The 16,912-nt window shown below is 45.2% G+C and overlaps 1 pseudogene; it reads right to left on the bottom strand.

Moving 5' to 3' along the window:
- Window positions 1-11,426: 11,426 nt before the first annotated feature.
- LOC111546893 lies at window positions 11,427-16,185 on the bottom strand (annotated as a pseudogene).
- Between the last annotated feature and the right edge of the window lie 727 nt (window positions 16,186-16,912).

Raw genomic sequence — 16,912 nt, 5'->3', positions numbered from 1 at the left:
CTCTGGAAAGTGGCCTATTGACAACAAAGCCCCACAGATCAATCTCCTTCATCTCACCACAAAGCCTCGCAAATCAACCTCCTTAATATTACCACCGTCATACGTTGGATGAGTGCCTGTAGGATGACGTCAATAAGAACAGAGCCTCCAGTTCTTGAATGCTTAGTGCCTTACATGGATGAATTCCTTACTTATCTCAACAGCCTTTTGACATAAGTACTACTATTATGTGCATTTTACAGATGAAGAAATCAAGGCTCAGAGAAGTTAAATGACTCACCCAAGAGCACATTGTTAGTTTCATATTGACAAGGAAATTCAAGCCCTAGTCTGCCTAACACCAATGTCGGTCATCCTGACCATTACACAAACTGTCTCAGGTTATTTCTACTAATCTCCCTATGAAGAATTATAAAGAAAATTTAAACAGTAGATTGAGGGAAGAGAATGGGAGGGAGATGGGATAATTTAAACAGTAGATTGAGGGAGATTGGTCTTTGTATTAATAAAGAAAATGCTAGCTAATATAACAATTAACTTCCCAATTTTAGTGTCTTAACACAGTACATATGTATTTTTTACTCGTGTTGCAATCTGATGGTGTTCCTGTTGGGTTTCCTCCATGTGGTGATTCTGGGACCCAGGCTTGTCTCATCTTATGGCTCTGTCATCCTTTAGGGCTTTGGAGACCTTTGCATCCAGAAGAAAGGTACACCCTCTTCTTAACTGCGTTGACCCAGAAGTGACACACATCCATTTCTGCTCACGTTTCATTGGCCAGCACTGGTCCTGTGGCGTTACATAGATGTAAGGGGACTGGGAAATGTATTTCTTCCCTAGGCAGCTACTTCTCAGCATCAACTCCGTACCATGGAAGAGGGCATGCAAAATATTTGGTGAAAAGTTAGTTATCTCTGCTCCAGCCTCAATGACCTTAAGTATCTTCTATTCCATAAATTCTAAGGTTCCATAATTTAACTGTTAATAATTTAAATTGTTAATTTAATTTAAATTGTTAATTTAATTTAATATGTGGGAATCTGTTAGAGACTTGAAGGTCTTTCTTTCTTTTTCTTTTTCCTTTTTTTTCTTTTTTTTTTTTGAGATGGAATTTCGCTTTTGTTGCTCAGGCTGGAGTGCAATGGTGTGATCTCGGCTCACCACAACCTCCGCCTCCCGGGTTCAAGCGATTCTCCTACCTCAGCCTCTTGAGTAGCTGGGATTACAGGCATGCGCCACCATGCCTGGCTAATTTTGTATTTTTTTAGTAGAAACAGGGCTTCTCTATGTTGGTCAGGCTGGTCTTGAACTCCCGACCTCAGATGATCCTCCCACCTTGGCCTCCCAAAGTGCTGGAATTACAGGCATGAGCCACTGCGCCCAGTCTTGAATGTACTTTCAATATGGCCATATTCTTGTGAGAAATGATGAAGACAGACAATGTCTGTGGTAGTGTGGTTAGTATACTCTGTGGCCTGATGTTTGCGGTACCTGAAAAGTGAGAGTGTCTGTCACCTTTTCTTCATGTTCCCATAGTGTGGCCCATGATAGCTTTCCAATGGGAGGGCAAGATGAACTCCAAGGGCAGAAACCTCGCCTAGGCTCCATCCCTTCATGCTGAGAGAAGTGCTCGAAGACATGGTTTTTACATAATGTTTAGAAATAAGCATCTGAGAAGTGTGGAAACATGTCGTCCTGATTTACTCAGCCCCATCGCTAAGTGCTGGCATTATCACCATCTGCTGAATGTGGAAGTTGCTGAAACATGAGTCACCTGGCACCAAAAGCCATTTCTGCTCAGAATCCCCCACACACACTAACCCATCTCTTAGTATCAACAAAATGTCTCTGCAGCTTGTAAGTTCTGAGAAGACTAAGAGAACATGAGTTCCCCCAAGTGGCGTATGGTTATTCACCCTCTAATACACAGACATCAATTTCCTTCACCCTTGTTGGCACACTTGCTTTAAAAGGATGCTGAACTTTGTTGCATGGACAAATACAGTATTATTTCTGACTTCACATGTGCACTGGCTGGACCAGACTCCCCTGAATCTCTTTCCCATTTTATACTCAGTATTTTTTTGACAGCTGGCACCTTAACAATAAGAAATACTATGGGTCAAAACATAATATGGGCCAGGCGTGGTGTCTCACTCCTGTAATCCCAGGACTTTGGGAGGCTAAGGTGGGCGGATCACGAGGTCAGGAGATCAAGACCATCCTGGCTAACATGGTGAAACCCCATCTCCACTAAAAATATAAAAAATTAGCTGGGCATGATGTCGGGCATCTGTAGTCCCAGCTACTTGGGAGGCTGAGGCAGGAGACTGGCGTGAACCCAGGAGGCAGAGCTTGCAGTGAGCCAAGATCGCACCACTGCACTCCAGCCTGGGCGACAGAGCGAGACTCCGTTTCAAAAAACCAAAACCAAACAAAACAAAATAATATGATAACCTCTCATGCATCTGTAAACATGTTAACCTTCCCCCAGTAAGGGACTCCAAACCTCCTTAACTATTTTTGGGTGATGTTCATTCCTTTTCCAGTTGAGCTACACTGCCCTTTTGATATCCTGTAACTTAAATACTGAAATATAAGGTTAAATATTAACACTTTTTTTTTAATGAGAGGGGGGTGAGGGGTGCTGTCACCCAGGCTGGAGTGTAGTGGTGAAATCATAGCTCACTGAAGCTTTGACTTCCCAGGCTCAAGTGATCCTTCTGCATCGACCTCCACGAACAAATCAGGAAGAAATCCCCATAACTACAACAGACTTAGTTCCTGCAACTGGTCACATGGTCATAACTGATATTTACACCCGCCTTCTTCCCTGCCTCATTGCACATTGGTTGTGGCTCCTTCCCTGAGCCTAGATCTTCATTCCTAACCCACTGACAGTGGCCTTTTTAAATGAAGGGCATAGAATATGAGAAGGTTACAACAGGATCAGCTTGCTGTGAAAGCTGCTCCCTGCTTGAGCCCTGCAACCCAAAAGACAGAATGCAGCTTGAAGTATCTGTGGCTGAGAGATGCTGTTTGGAGCTGCTGGTAGGGGTGGATCAGCATGGAACCTCAGGATTCGGGAGCAAAGCTGTGTCCTCCTCTGCAGAGCACTACATATTCACCTTTTGAGAAGCTGTTTTGGGTTTGCTACAGGACCTGAGGGGAGACTGAATGCTTTACTCCGAGCTGCCAAGTTACCATGTGACCTGAGCCATCCATCATGAACCGGGCTTTGTGCTCACTTGCTCTTCAGAAATTGTGAAATATCAGAGCATGTGTCAACCTGCAAGAGCCCAGACAATGTTGTCACATGGATTTCTGCAAAAGTTAGCAGACCTGAGTTATGGTCCTAACCAGTGCTGCCAGCTGGCTGGGTGACTTGAGTGCTAGCTTCCTCATCTGTAAAGTAAGGGCACTCACATGCATGGAGAAAGGATCCAGCAAACCTGGCATAGGGTGTCATGCCATCAACTGGAGTCTATTGGGCAGTAAATCAGTAGGGGTGTCTCCAAAAAGATTTCACCATCAGATCAGTTTGCTAAGCCTGTTTATGCCATTTGTTTTCTTGTGTGACTTCTCAGTGTTTCTAATATTCTAATGTGTATGTTGGTGGGGGTATTGAAAGGGAGTAACTGTGGGAAGAGTCTGTGCATTGTTCCCCAAACTTCTTGTAAATATATATATATATATTATGTATAATATAAACGTAAAAATGTATAAAACCCCTTTTTATTGCAGGTACTTATTCATATTACCTGGAGGCAGGCGTTCATGGAATGCAGGTTAGGAAATTCTCATCAAGTACTCCATTAACATAATAAGCAGTGGTTAAAATTGGTAAGTTTAATGCCTGGGTTTATACATGAAATGTTTACAGAAAATAGATTTACGTTAAAAAGAGCCCAAGATGAAACTACATGTGTGTATTGATGATAGCTATGAAAAACGGTGTCTAATTATATCAAGGAGGAGAGAAAAATAAGAGACGGCTAGTGTTTGAGAACTGTGTGATTGTTTTTCAATTTATTGAATTAATCAGTTTAATCGATTAAGTTATCAGATGAAGTGCTGGACTGGATGGGTTTTCAGACTGTGCCCCTGGTGGCCACGAACAAGGCCATGGTTAAGGAGAGAGTGACCAGGATTCTGGGGATCTACCCTCTGCTTTAACAAAGCAATTTGCCTTTTATCTGAAAGTGGAGACACAGGTTGAGGGGTCAGGAAGTCTGAGTTCAAATCCTATCTCCCACAGTCACTGGCAGTATGACCTTGGGCCATCTCTCTGACCTCCTGTATCTTCCTCTGTAAAATGGAAGAAGTAAGAAAAGCTCTCTTGTAAGACTGTGGTCCAGATGAAATGCGATAATCCAGGTAAAGTACGAAGCACAATACCAGGCACATAGTCATGTATTTAATAAATGTGAACTATTAACATTCTTCTGGCCGGGCGCGGTGGCTCAAGCCTGTAACCCCGGCACTTTGGGAGGATGACGCGGGAGGACCGCTTGAAGCCAGGAGTTCAAGACCAGCCTAGGCAATAAATCATGACCCTCTCTCTATAAAAATTAAAATATATATATGTGTGTGTGTGTGTGTGTGTGTGTGTGTGTGTGGTGGCACACACCTGCCAGTAGAGGCTGAGGTGGGAGGATCTCTTGAGCCCAGGAGTTTGAGGCTGCTGTGAGCTATGATGTTGCCACTGCACCCTGGCCTGGGTGGGTGACAGAGAGAGAGACCCTGTCTCTTAAAAAAAAAGAAGAAAATGTTTTTTTAAGTGTGTGAACAAGGCGTTTCACAGCTAAAAGGGCTTGAGAAACATAGGACTTGAGCATGTGTGTGTGTTTCTTGAAAGGTCATTTTCGTCTCTAGGAGCCTGAGATCCTGCTGTATGACAGACACATCCTGAGATAGACAATCCCCCATCCCTACTGCCTCACTGTCACTTCTCATCTATTCTCCAAATGCAAAACAAACAAACAAAATCTCTTTGTTACATGGTAGTTCCCTGCTCCTTTTGCGAATTTTGGTTCTTCTTCTAAATATGAGAACCAGCAGAAAAGTCATAGAGGCTTGCAGTATATCTTCATACAGAGACACACTTAACTCTTGATAAACAGACCAGGAGTGGCCGGACACGGTGGCTCACACCTGTAATCCTAGCACGTTGGGAGGCTAAGGAGGGAGGATCATGAAGTCAGGAGTTCGAGACCAGCTGACCAACATGGTGAAATCCTGTCTCTACTAAAAATACAAAAAATTAGCTGGGCTTGGTGGTGGGTGCCTGTAATCCCAGCTACTCAGGGGGCTGAGGCAGGAGAATCACTTGAACCTGGGGAGGCAGAGGTTGCAGTGAGCCAAGATTGTGCCACTGCACTCCAGCCTGGGCGATAGAGCAAGACTCCATCTCAAAACAAACAAACAAAAAAACCAACAGAGCAGGGGAAAAGGCTAACTGGCTTGTGCTTTCAAAGCAAACACTGAAATGTACATTTACTGTTAAGTGTCTTCATACTAGTAACTGATTAAAAATGGAGGCCACATTTTTTTTAAAAATAGGAACATACTTCTTCCTTTGCCAAATAGTTGGGTTTATAACGTGAACCAAATTTTTAGTGCTGGCCGGGCGTGGTGGTTCATGTCTGTAATCCAGCACTTTGAGAAGCTGAGGTGGGAGGACTGCTTGAGCCCAGGAGTTCAAGACAGCCTGGGCAATGACTGCTATTTTTGTAGTGAGTCTTCATTTCTACAGAAGTAAAAATAAAATACTTAGCCAGGTAAGGTGGCACAGGTCTGTTGTCCCAGCTATTTGGGAGGCTGAGATGGGAAGATCGCTTAAGTCTGGGAAGTTGCACTCCAGCCTGGGTAACAGAGTGAGACCCTGTCTCAAAACTTTTTTTTTTCTTTAGTGCTGAACAAATTGTATGTGAATCAACTAATGTGAACAAGGAATGCTTGCTGCTTGTCATGTGGGCAATTCTCCACTCCTCTCCACAACCCCAGTTCTTTTTTGTTTGTTTGTTTTTAGACAGAGTTTCGCTCCTTGTTGCCCAGGCTGGAGTGCAGTGGCATGATCTCGGCTCACTGCAACCTCCACCTCCCAGGTTCAAGCAATTCTTCTGTCTCAGCCTCCCAAGTAGCTGGGATTACAGGCACCTGCCACCACACCAGGCTAATTTTTGCATTTTTATTAGAGACAGGGTTGGCCAGGCTGCTCTCAAACTCCTGACCTCAGGTGATTCGCCTGCCTCAGCCTCCCAAAGTGGTGGGATTACAGGCGTGAGCCACCGCGCCCGGCCAACCAAACTCTTTTCTCTGCAAACCCTGTGTAAACCATGCTGTGCACCCTGGGAGGCTGATCTCTAGGGACTGGTTTCTGGTTGGCCAATGGTAGGCACCAGTAGGAGGTTGAAGCTTGGAAAGAGATGGGTCTGGATATTTCTTCCTCCTGTGTCTTCCATGACTTGGCCTGGATTGGGCAGTGGCTGCAACCCTCTGTGGCTTCAGCCTCCGTGGGATGGATCCTCTGCATAGAACTAACTCTTAACCAGATTCTGGTTACATCTTCTGGCCTGAGGGCATGGGGGTAGTGGTGGCTTCTCTACTTACTAGTCCCTGGATGCCTGGGCATCCCTGGCTGCTTCCTTTAGTCCTGTCCACACTTCTGTAAATAGTTACTTATTAAAGTCTCTTTAAAAAGCCTAACTGATGGCCAGGCAAAGTGTCTCTCGCCTATACTCCCAGCACTTTGGGAGGCTGAGGCAAGCCAATTACTTGAGGTCAGGAGTTGGAGACCAGTCTGGGCAACATGGCAAAACCCTGTCTCTACTAAAAATACAAAAATTAGCTGGGTGTGGTAGCACATGCCTGTAATCCCAGCTACTCGGGAGGCTGGGGCAGGAGAATCGCTTGAACCCGGGAGGCGGAGGTTGCAGTGAGCTGAGTTTGCACCACTGCACCTCCAGCCTGGGTAACAGAGTGAGACTCTGTCTCAAAAAAAGAAAAAAAAAAGTCCTAACTGATGATACTAACTATATGGCATTCTAGAAGAGGCAAAAAGATAGAGACAGTAAAATGATCCGTGATTGCCAGGGGTTTGAGGGAGGGGAGGAATGAATAGGTGGAGCACAGGGGATTTTTAGGGCAGTGAAATGATTCTGTATGACATTATATTGGTGGATACATGGCATGATATATTTGTCAAAACCGATAGAATGTATAACACAAAGAGTTTCCCCTAATATAAACTGTGGACTTTGTTTGAAAATGATGTATTAATGTTAGTTCATCGATTGTAGCAAAGGTACCACTCTGCTTGATGGTGGTGGAGGCCATGCGTAGGGGGCAGGGGATATATGGGAACTCTCTGTACCTTCCACTCAATTTTGCTGTGCACCTCAAAATGCTCTAAAAAACAGTCTTTTTTTTAAAAGTTAGTTTTTAAAAAATCCCAGCTGAGTGTGCTTTTTCCGTGATTGATGTACACCTGTTGGACGCATGCTGAGCAACAATGGCATCATAATGACGATAAAGGAGAAGACATGAATCTAGCTAGCATAATCAAGACAAGATACAGAAGAAAATGGGTCTAGCTAGTAAAAACAAGATCATCAATATCAACATCATATTACTGTGTCAAATAGTTTAGATTTGGCTGTGAGCTACAGAGACCCAAAATAAAGGTAGCTTAAACAGCAGCAGAGTGTTTCATGCTCACGTAAAATCCTCTATACTTGCCGGGCACGGTGGCTAACACCTATAATCCCAGCACTTTGGGAGGCTGAGGCGGGTGGATCACCTGAGGTCAGGAGTTCGAGACCAGCCTGGCCAACACGGTGAAACTCTGTCTCTGCTGAAAATACAAAAACATTAGCTGGGCATGCTGGCGTGTGCCTGTAATCCCAGATACTTGGGAGGCTGCGACAGGAGAATCGCTTGAGCCCGGGAGGCAGAGATTGCAGTGAGCAGAGATCACACCATTGCACTCCAGCCTGGGTGACAGAGTGAGACTCCGTCTCAAAAACAAAAGCAAAACAAAACCCTCTTTACTTTCATCTATAAAGTGGAGATGATTATTGCACTACCTTATTTGGTCATTGTGAGGATTAAATGAGCTAATGAATGAAAACTTCTTAGTACAGTGCCTAGTATATTATGCATTTAACTTTTATTGCTGTTATCATTATCATCCTTTCTCCTTACCTCCCACATTCACCTTGCACCACTCACTTTTTTGATTCTCTTATGCAGAAAAATAAGTGTTTAGAAAAAAAGTGTTTAGTGATGTGCTAATCCAGCTTTTGATTTATTAAAATGTTTATGGATCACCTTCTTGGTAGCTGGTTTTGGAGGATGGAATCACTGGGCAACCAGTGAGAGATTAGTGGTGAGAAGCAGGTGGTAAAGCAGCAATTTAGGATTTAGATCACTGAAGTGTCTCCCGTGGGTGAGCACTAAGATAGCTGTTTTGCAGGATCTAGCATTTCCTTAAGATTATTTTACAATGTCTATTGTCTTTTTTAAATGAAGAGAGCATTTAGCTTCTGCCAAGCTTAAACATGCCTACATCTTTAGTGGTGGTGACCATGCATCCAAAAGATGGCTAGAGCCTGGGGCGACCCATTGCTCTCGGTAAGTGCCAACCTGAAGGGTTGACATTGCTGAGATCCTTTAGGACAGGATTCTATGGAATGAGTGACAGCATGTCAGTTGTCAGCAAGCACCAGCCGCTTCCCCAGTTCCACAGCACAACCTAAACCGCCTCTGGGGAGCAGAAACAATGAAGTGACTGAGCTTAAGCCTGAAATGATTGAGAAAATCTAGAACAAAATTTTATTTTCTGCCAGGTGCAGTGGCTCACTGGAAGGCCAAGGTGGGTAGATCACTTGAGATTAGGAGTTCAAGACCAGCCTGGCCAACATGGTGAAACCCATCTCTACTAAAAATACAAAAATTAGCCGGATGTGGTGGTGGGTGCCTATAATCCCAGCTACTTGGGAGACTGAGGCAGAAGAATTGTTTTTTCTGCCTCAGGGAGAAGGAGGTTGCAGCGAGGTGGAGGTTGCAGTGAGCCAAGATTGTGCCACTGCACTACAGCCTGGGCAACAGAGAGACTGTCTCAAAAAGAAAAAAAAAAATATTTTCTGCCACACAGCAAACAAGGGCTCAATCAGAGATTAAGTTGACCTATGGAAAAAAATAAAGAAAGGCTCAGTTATGGTCAGGGTGCCGTGGCTTATGCCTGTGATCCCAGCATTTTGGGAAACTGAGGCGGGAGGATCCTTTGAGCCCAGGAGTCAGAGACCAGCATGGACAGCATAGAAGGCCCTGTCTCAAAAATAAATAAATAAATAAAATTAAAAATAAAAAGAAGAAAGCCTCACTTCAGGCTTGTGGACTACAGTGGCTGTGAGGGTTTATACTCACCATGGAGTTAGGGTTTTTAGGAATAATTATAATATGAGCTGAAACTTGCTCAACTCTGCTGTGTGCCAAGTACTACGCTAAGTGCCTTCCATAAGGGATTCCATCTAATCCTCACTACAATCCTGGCAGGCAAGCACCATGACTCACATTTTATAGAGCAGGGAAATGAGGCTTACAGAAACAAAGCAATGCCCAAGTTCACGTAGGTATTGGATGAGGAGCTGGTTTTGCCTCCAAGATCTCCTTAGCCATACTTTCCCTTAAATCTATCACTTTGAACGTATTTTGCCTTCTATTGTAGTTAATTTTAACATGCTGTACTTTTAACGACTTTATAATATTCATGAGAGCAGAAGCATGTGCAACTTATCTTTTAAAAATGTTTACTGAGGTCTAATTTAATACCATAAACATAAATATCAAATATAATGTAATCACCCAAATCAAGTATTTAGAACATTCTAGCACCAAAGAATTTTCCCCTGAGTTCCATCCCAGTCAAAATAGTGCCAAGAGGCCAGGCATGGTGGTTCATGCCTGTAATCCCAACATTTTGGGAGGCCAAGGTGGATATACTGCTTGAGATCAGGAGTTTGAGACCAGCCTGTTGGCAACATGGTGAAACTAACCCTATTTCTACCAAAAAATACAAAAGTTAGCTTGACCTGGTGGCGTGTGACTGTGGTCCCAAGTACTGGAGAAGCTGAGGTGGGAGGACTGCTTGAGCCCAGGAAGTTGAAGTTGCAGTGAGCTGTGATTGTGCCACTGCACTCCCACCTGGGTGACAGAGCGAGACCTTGTCTCAGAAATAAAATAAAATAAGACTGAGAGTGATGGCTCACGCCTGTAATCCCAGCACTTTGGGAGGTCAAGGGGGGGGGGCAGATCACGAGGTCAGGAGTTCAAGACCAGCCTGACCAACATGGTGAAATCCCCATCTCTACTAAAAATATAAAACTCAACCAGGCATGGTGGCGTGCGCCTGTAATCCCAGCTACTCAGGAGGCTGGGGCAGGAGAATTGCTTGAACCCAGGAGGCGGAGGTTGCAGAAAGCTGCACTCCAGCCTGGGCAACAGAGTGAGACTATGTCTCAAAAATAAATGAATAAATAAATAAAATTAAAAAAAGAAAAAACAGTATGTGTACATGCCTATGTGAGTATAGATGTATGTGCAGGTATGTGTAGATGAAAAGCTATACAGCAGTTTATAATAGCGCTCATCACTGTGCTTCAGGAGTCTGTTTAATTGACTCCTCACCAAACAATGAGGCCCTTAGGAGCACAGCTGTTGTCTTATTCACTTGGTGTGTGTGTATATATATGTATAGTATGTATATGTATGTATGTGTGTAAATATGTGTGTGTATATATATACTTGGTAGGAAATGTCTCGTTGACGACTCAGAGCTTACAAAATATATACATACACCTATACAAAAAACACTTCTGCCCCCTCCCCCATGAGTGGTTCCCCAGGGAGTAGGGGAGAGGGACATCAGGGCAGTGCCTATTTTCTCAAAGACACCTCCTTCCTCTCCCCACAGTTCTAATTTGGGGGTCTCAGTGGCAGGCTCCTTGGGGAAGAAAGGAGTCCTCCCCAAGCTTCCACCCCATCTTGCATTGGGCTGCAGGTGTGGAAGGGCTCACTGAATTCTTTGGGACACACTCACCCCCAACCCCATTCCCCCATCCATTGTCCATGCTGGAACCGCAAGTGCAGAAGTGGGTGGGGTGGGCCCAGCTGGTCTGGGACTGGCTCAGTCTGATGGTTACACTCCCTGGAGGACCCCCCAGGGCTAATGTCTCTAAGGTTGCAGAGTGCTGGCCTGGACTCCTCCAGCCTCCATCTCCATTTTGTTTAAAAAGGAAAGAAAGGAAGAAAGAAAGTGGGGGAAGCCAGTGGGGAGGGGATAGACATGGGGGAGAAACAAAGGTGGCCAGCTGGGGAGGGGAGCTCCTGGGCTCTCCCTGGCTGCCCCAGGGTGGGGCTGAGCCTCAGCTGGATTCAGGGTCTGAGGAGTTCCCTGAAGAGGAGGAGCTGGAGCTGCTGCCCATGGACTCATCTTCATCCTCATCATACTCCTCATTCTCATCCCCTCCCTTGCTGCTTGACTCAGAGGAGTTCTGCCATCCTCAGAGGAGTTCCCATTCTCATAGCCAGGCATGGTAGCATGTGCCTGTAGTCCCAGCTACTAGGGAGGCTGAGGTAGGAGGATCACTTGAGCCTGGGAATTGAGGCTGCAGTGAGCCACAATCGCACCACTGCACTCCAGCCTGGGTGACAGACAGAAACCCTGTCTCAAAACAAAAAACACATATACACAAAACACCTTCTCATGAGTGTACCACTGTTGCTGGTTGCAGGGAGGGGTGAGCTTCTTGGGGATGTCTGACTTCTTGACATTCTTGATTAAGTTGGAATGATCCTTCCTGAAATGGGCTAGGTTTCACACGTTTTCCCCATCCTTGTCCTCATGGCCCTCATCCTCTTTATCATCCTCCTAGGACTCTGACTTGGACTGCAGGATCATTTGTCTGGACTCAGAGGAGTTCGAGTCCGCAGCTTGGTCATGCTCTTACATTTATCAGAGATGTGCTTTTTCTAGGCTGTGTGGTCCTGGGGACAGAGACCCTTAACCCAGGCGTCCAGATGCACCTTGGACACTTTTGCTGCTCATTGACCAGGTTTTTGTAGTGCTCCTTCTGGCTCTGGGAGATGGCTGCCAATTTCCATCCACCGTGCGCTCCATCTGTGGCAGGTGTTTCAGCTCCCTGTTGCACAGCAGTTCCTGGAAGAATTTCTGGTACCGGTTCACAAGGCTTCTTGCTTCCTCCCTGGAATTTCATCATCTTGGAAGAGTCTGTAGCAGCTAGAAGTGCCCACGTCTCACTGAGCTCTCTCATCGCTTTTGGTCTTTGGCTGCCTTCTCAATTCACATCAGGTTCTCCTCCTTGTGATTCCAGGTCACCTCCATGGCTTTCGAGGCCTTCACCCGGTCGTTCTTGAAGCAGGCCAGGTAGTTGCTGATGATGCTCTCTTGCCAGATCTCCTGTGCTCTCTTGGGTGACTCAGGCAGCTTGCTGAGTTCCTGGCACTCCCTGCCCGGCTTGCTCTCTGACCTTGTACTTGCCCTTCTCAGACAAGTCACTCCACCTTCGGGCCAGCATGCAGGCCAGCTTGCTCTCCAAGAACCCAGGCTGCTCCTCCTGCAGCTGCCGCCGCTTTTCCCGGGGGCAGATGAAAACGGTCCACTGGGGGACAGAGACCCTTAACCCAGGGGTTCAGGTGCACCTTATATGCTTTTGCTGCTCATTGGCCAGATTTTGTAGTGCTTCTACTGACTCCAGGAGATGACTGCCAATTTCCATCCACCGAGAAGCCATGTGGGCTTCTCAGAGGCTTCCTTACCCTCTTCCTGGGCTGGCTTCTTGGAGGCCAGGCGGGTGGCTTGCTTCTTGTTGATGTTCAGCACGCTCTCCTCCCACAGGACCTGCTGCTGCTCCTCCTGGGGCAGTCTCCTGAGAAAACGCAGCAGCTCCACCTCATAATCTTTTGTTTTCTGGTCGCACATAGGCTTCCTTCTGCTTCTGGGAGAGCAGCTTCCACTGCTGACCCCACGGCATATCGCGTGCTCTGTGTTGAGCACGTCCTTCCTGTTGGCTGTGAGCTCCACAGTAGAGTGAGTAGCTGTTCTGCGGTGGTTTGGTGGGTCGCCCATCAAATTTGTCCTTGAGCTGGTGTTCAGCCTTGGTGAGGGTGGACTTGATGGGGCCCTCCTCAAAGATGTTCGGCTCAGGGTACTCCTGGATATAGGTCTGCATTATCTCCTTATACTGTTTCCACTGCTCCTGGAGCCTCATGAATCCATTTCAGTGTTTTGTTTTCTTTTTGTCTGAGAGCTGAGAGCACTACTTCCCCAGAAAGTCCTTCACCTCCTTTGTAGGGGCATCTGGCCACACTTTAAGATACACCTTCTTGGCCGGGCACAGTGGCTCATGCCTGTAAGCTCAGCACTTTGGGGGGCCAAGGTGGGTGGATCGCTTGCGCCCAGGATTCAAGACCAGCCTGAGCAACATAGTGAAATCCTGTTTCTATACAAAATGTTTAAAAATTAGCTGGGCATGGTGGTGTGTGCCTGTAGTCCCAGCTATTAGGGAGGCTGAGGTGGGAGGATCGCTTGAGCTTGAGAGGTTGAGGCTGCAGTGAGCCGTGATAGCCTCTCAAGTAGCTGGGACTACAGGCACCTACCACCATGCCTGGCTGATTTTTATTTTTTAATTTTTTTAGTAGAGATGGGGGTTTCACCATGTTGGCCAGGCTGGGTGACAGAATGAGACCTTGTCTCAGAACAAAACCCAAAAACACACATACACTAAACTCTTTCTTCCGATGGGTGTACCACAGCTGCTGGGTCGGGGAGTTGAGCTTCTTGGGGATGTCTGGCTTCTTGGCATTCTCGATTAAGTTAGGATGATCCTTCCTGAAATGGGCCATGTTTCACTCAAACTCTGTTTCTGTCTTGGAAAGTCCTGCATGTATTTCATTTTCATCTTCTCGGGAAACTCCTTTTATTTCTTGGACAGAATCTTGGTGAAGTCCAGATTACTTATCTCAGGGTGGAGTTTTGCACACTTGGCCTGCTTCTCCATAAAGAAGTGGAAATAAGAGATCAGAGACTTCTTTGGGAAGTCAGGGTGTTGTTTGAGATTTTTGAGTTTAACCTTTTTAAGGATTTTTAACATGTTTCTGGCCTTGAGGATCAATTCTATCAAAGTGCACAACTTCCTCACCTTGTTATAAATTTTCACCCATTTAGGCCAGGCACAGAGGCTCATGCTTGTAATCCCAGTACTTTGGAAGGCCAAGGTGGGAGGATGCTTAAGGCTGCGAGTTTGAGACCAGCCTGGCCAACACCCATTTCTGACCCCATCTCTACAAAAAAAAATTTGTTTTAATTAGCCCTGTGTGATGACTCACACCTGTGGGTCCAGCTACTCCAGAAACTGAGGCAGGAAGATTGCATGAGCCCAGGAGTTTGAGGCTGCAATCAGCTATGATCATATCAGTGCACTCCAGCCTGAGTGACAGAATGAGATCCTGTCTAGAAAACAAAACAAAGCCAAAAAGAAGAAGAAGGAGAAGAAGAAGAAAAAAGAAATCTCTACCTATTGAACTTGTCATGTCTCCAGAAATCTTTAAATGCTACTTTGTCCCCATATGTGATTAGGTGGTTTGGAACTTGTAACTGTTATTGGTTGGAAGGCTATTCATGCATTCCCGCAAAGTCAGCAATATCTTCCTGGTCTTGGTCTTTGAAGGTGGCCATTTCCGGGTCAGTGGGGGATGGGCTTCTCTGTTCATCCTCCAGTTGTCCAGCCACCTCCTTGGTTGTGCTGGTGGCAACCCAGGGTCAAAGTCACTTCGCCCTTTAGAAGACATACCAGTCCCTGCTCAGGCAGGCTGAGAGATGAGGGGCTTCCTATCCCTCGCCACCTGCCAAAGGGGAGGGAGGGACGCAGGTCCGCACTCTCAGAGAGACCCAGCCAAGATCCTATCAGACTTAATGGATCCGTGGGTATGACAGTGTGCCCCTCCCCTTTTTCCTAACTCTTACCCCAGCTCCTGCAGTCCAGCTCAACAGCATGCACCCTTCCCTTCCTACACGAAAACTGCTCCCAACTCCTGGTGTATAATACTCAGTGAATGTTTGTAGAATGAATGAATAAATCACTCATCGTTTTTACGTGTTTATTGCTTTTTTTTTTTTTTTTGAGACAAAATCTCCCTCTGTCACCCAGGCTGAAGTGCAGTGGCACCATCTCGGCTTACTGCAACCTCCGCCTCCTGGGTTCAAGCAATTCTCCTGACTTAGCCTCTTGAGTAACTGGGACTACAGGCACCTACCACCGTGCCTGGCTAATTTTTTAAAAAATTATTATTATTATTTTTTTAGTAGAGATGGGGGTTTCACCATGTTGGCCAGGCTGGTCTCGAACTCCTGACCTCAAATGACCCACCCACCTCGGCCTCCCATAGTGCTGGGATTACTGGCATGAGCCACCAGGCCTGACCTATTGTCTATTTTTATATCTTTTATGAAATGTTACTTCTGCCCTTTTAAAATTGAATTAGTTGTCTTTTTATTATTGAATTACTTGTATATCCTAGATATAAGTCCTTAGTCACGGGTAAGTTTTGCAAGTATTTTCTCCCAGTCTGTAGCTTGCCTGTGAATTTTCTTTTCTTTTCTTTCTTTCTTTTTTTTTTTTTTTTTGAGACAGAGTCTCTCTCTCTGTTGCCCAGGCTGGAGCACAATGGCCCAATCTTGGCTCACTGCAACCTCCACCTCCTGAGTTCAAGCGATTCTTGCGCCTCAGCCTCACCAGTAGCTGGAACCACATGCATGTGCCACCACGCCTGGCTAACTTTTGTATTTTTTGTAGAGACAGGATTTCACCATGTTGGCTAGGCTGGTCTTGAACTCCTGGCCTCAAGTGATCCACTTGTCTCGGCCTCCCAAAGTGCTGGGATTATAGGCGAGAGTCACCGTGCCCGGCCACCTGTGCATTTTCTTAATTGTCTTTTGATGAGCAGAAGTTTTTAATTTAAACAAATTTCAATGCATCAAATGTTTCTTTTGTGATTTTGCCTTCTGAACCTTAGAAACTCTTGCTTACCCTTGAGTCCTGAAGATATTCTTCTATATTTGCCTCCAAAAACTTTATGATTTTACCTTTTATTTACTAAAGGCATCGTTAGAGGTACACTGACAAATATTTTTATATTTATTTATTATTCACTTTTTAGGTTTTTTTGAGACAGAGTCTCGCTCTATTACTCAAGCTGGAGTGCTGTGGTGTGATCACAGCTCACTGTACAAAAAAATATTTTTAAAGATATGCAAAATAAAAGAAATTGTTTATCTATCAATGAATCTGCTCTGTTCATCAGTGTGGATTATTGAGGGAAACTTTTATGAATGACTCAGTTTTGCTCACCTCCTATTATACCCAATCAAAGCTGATAAGGAAACTGGAAAGGTAAGATCATTTGAATTAAAAATTTTTTTTAAAAATTTTATTTACTTTTTATATATGTTTTAAGGCTAGTCAAGTGGAGCAATGGGAATGGAGAAGGAACAAAGGTGTCTGTAACTGGTTGTGATTGATTAGCTGTAAACACCATTGCACTCAGATCAGCCTTGAATTTATTTGGACCAGTGGTCTCCAAGCTATCAGTAAAAAATGTTGAGTGCATGCTCCTCATATATGCATATTCATTTATTTAGAAATTATATATGGTCTACTTCACTCATTGTGAACTTTAAAAATATATGGAATTTATTTTCTTTGCTTTTTGTTTGTTTGTTTTTTGAGATAGTGTTTCTATTGCCCGGGCTGGAGTGCAGTGGCATAATCACAGCTCCCTGTAGCCTTGAACTCCTGGGTTTAGGTGATTCCCCCATCTCAGCCTCCAGAGT

Source organism: Piliocolobus tephrosceles, chromosome 2 (assembly GCF_002776525.5).
Source record: "Piliocolobus tephrosceles isolate RC106 chromosome 2, ASM277652v3, whole genome shotgun sequence".
NCBI lineage: Eukaryota > Metazoa > Chordata > Mammalia > Primates > Cercopithecidae > Piliocolobus > Piliocolobus tephrosceles.
Note: the sequence above shows the minus strand (reverse complement) of the source record. Positions and strands in the feature narration are given on the sequence as shown.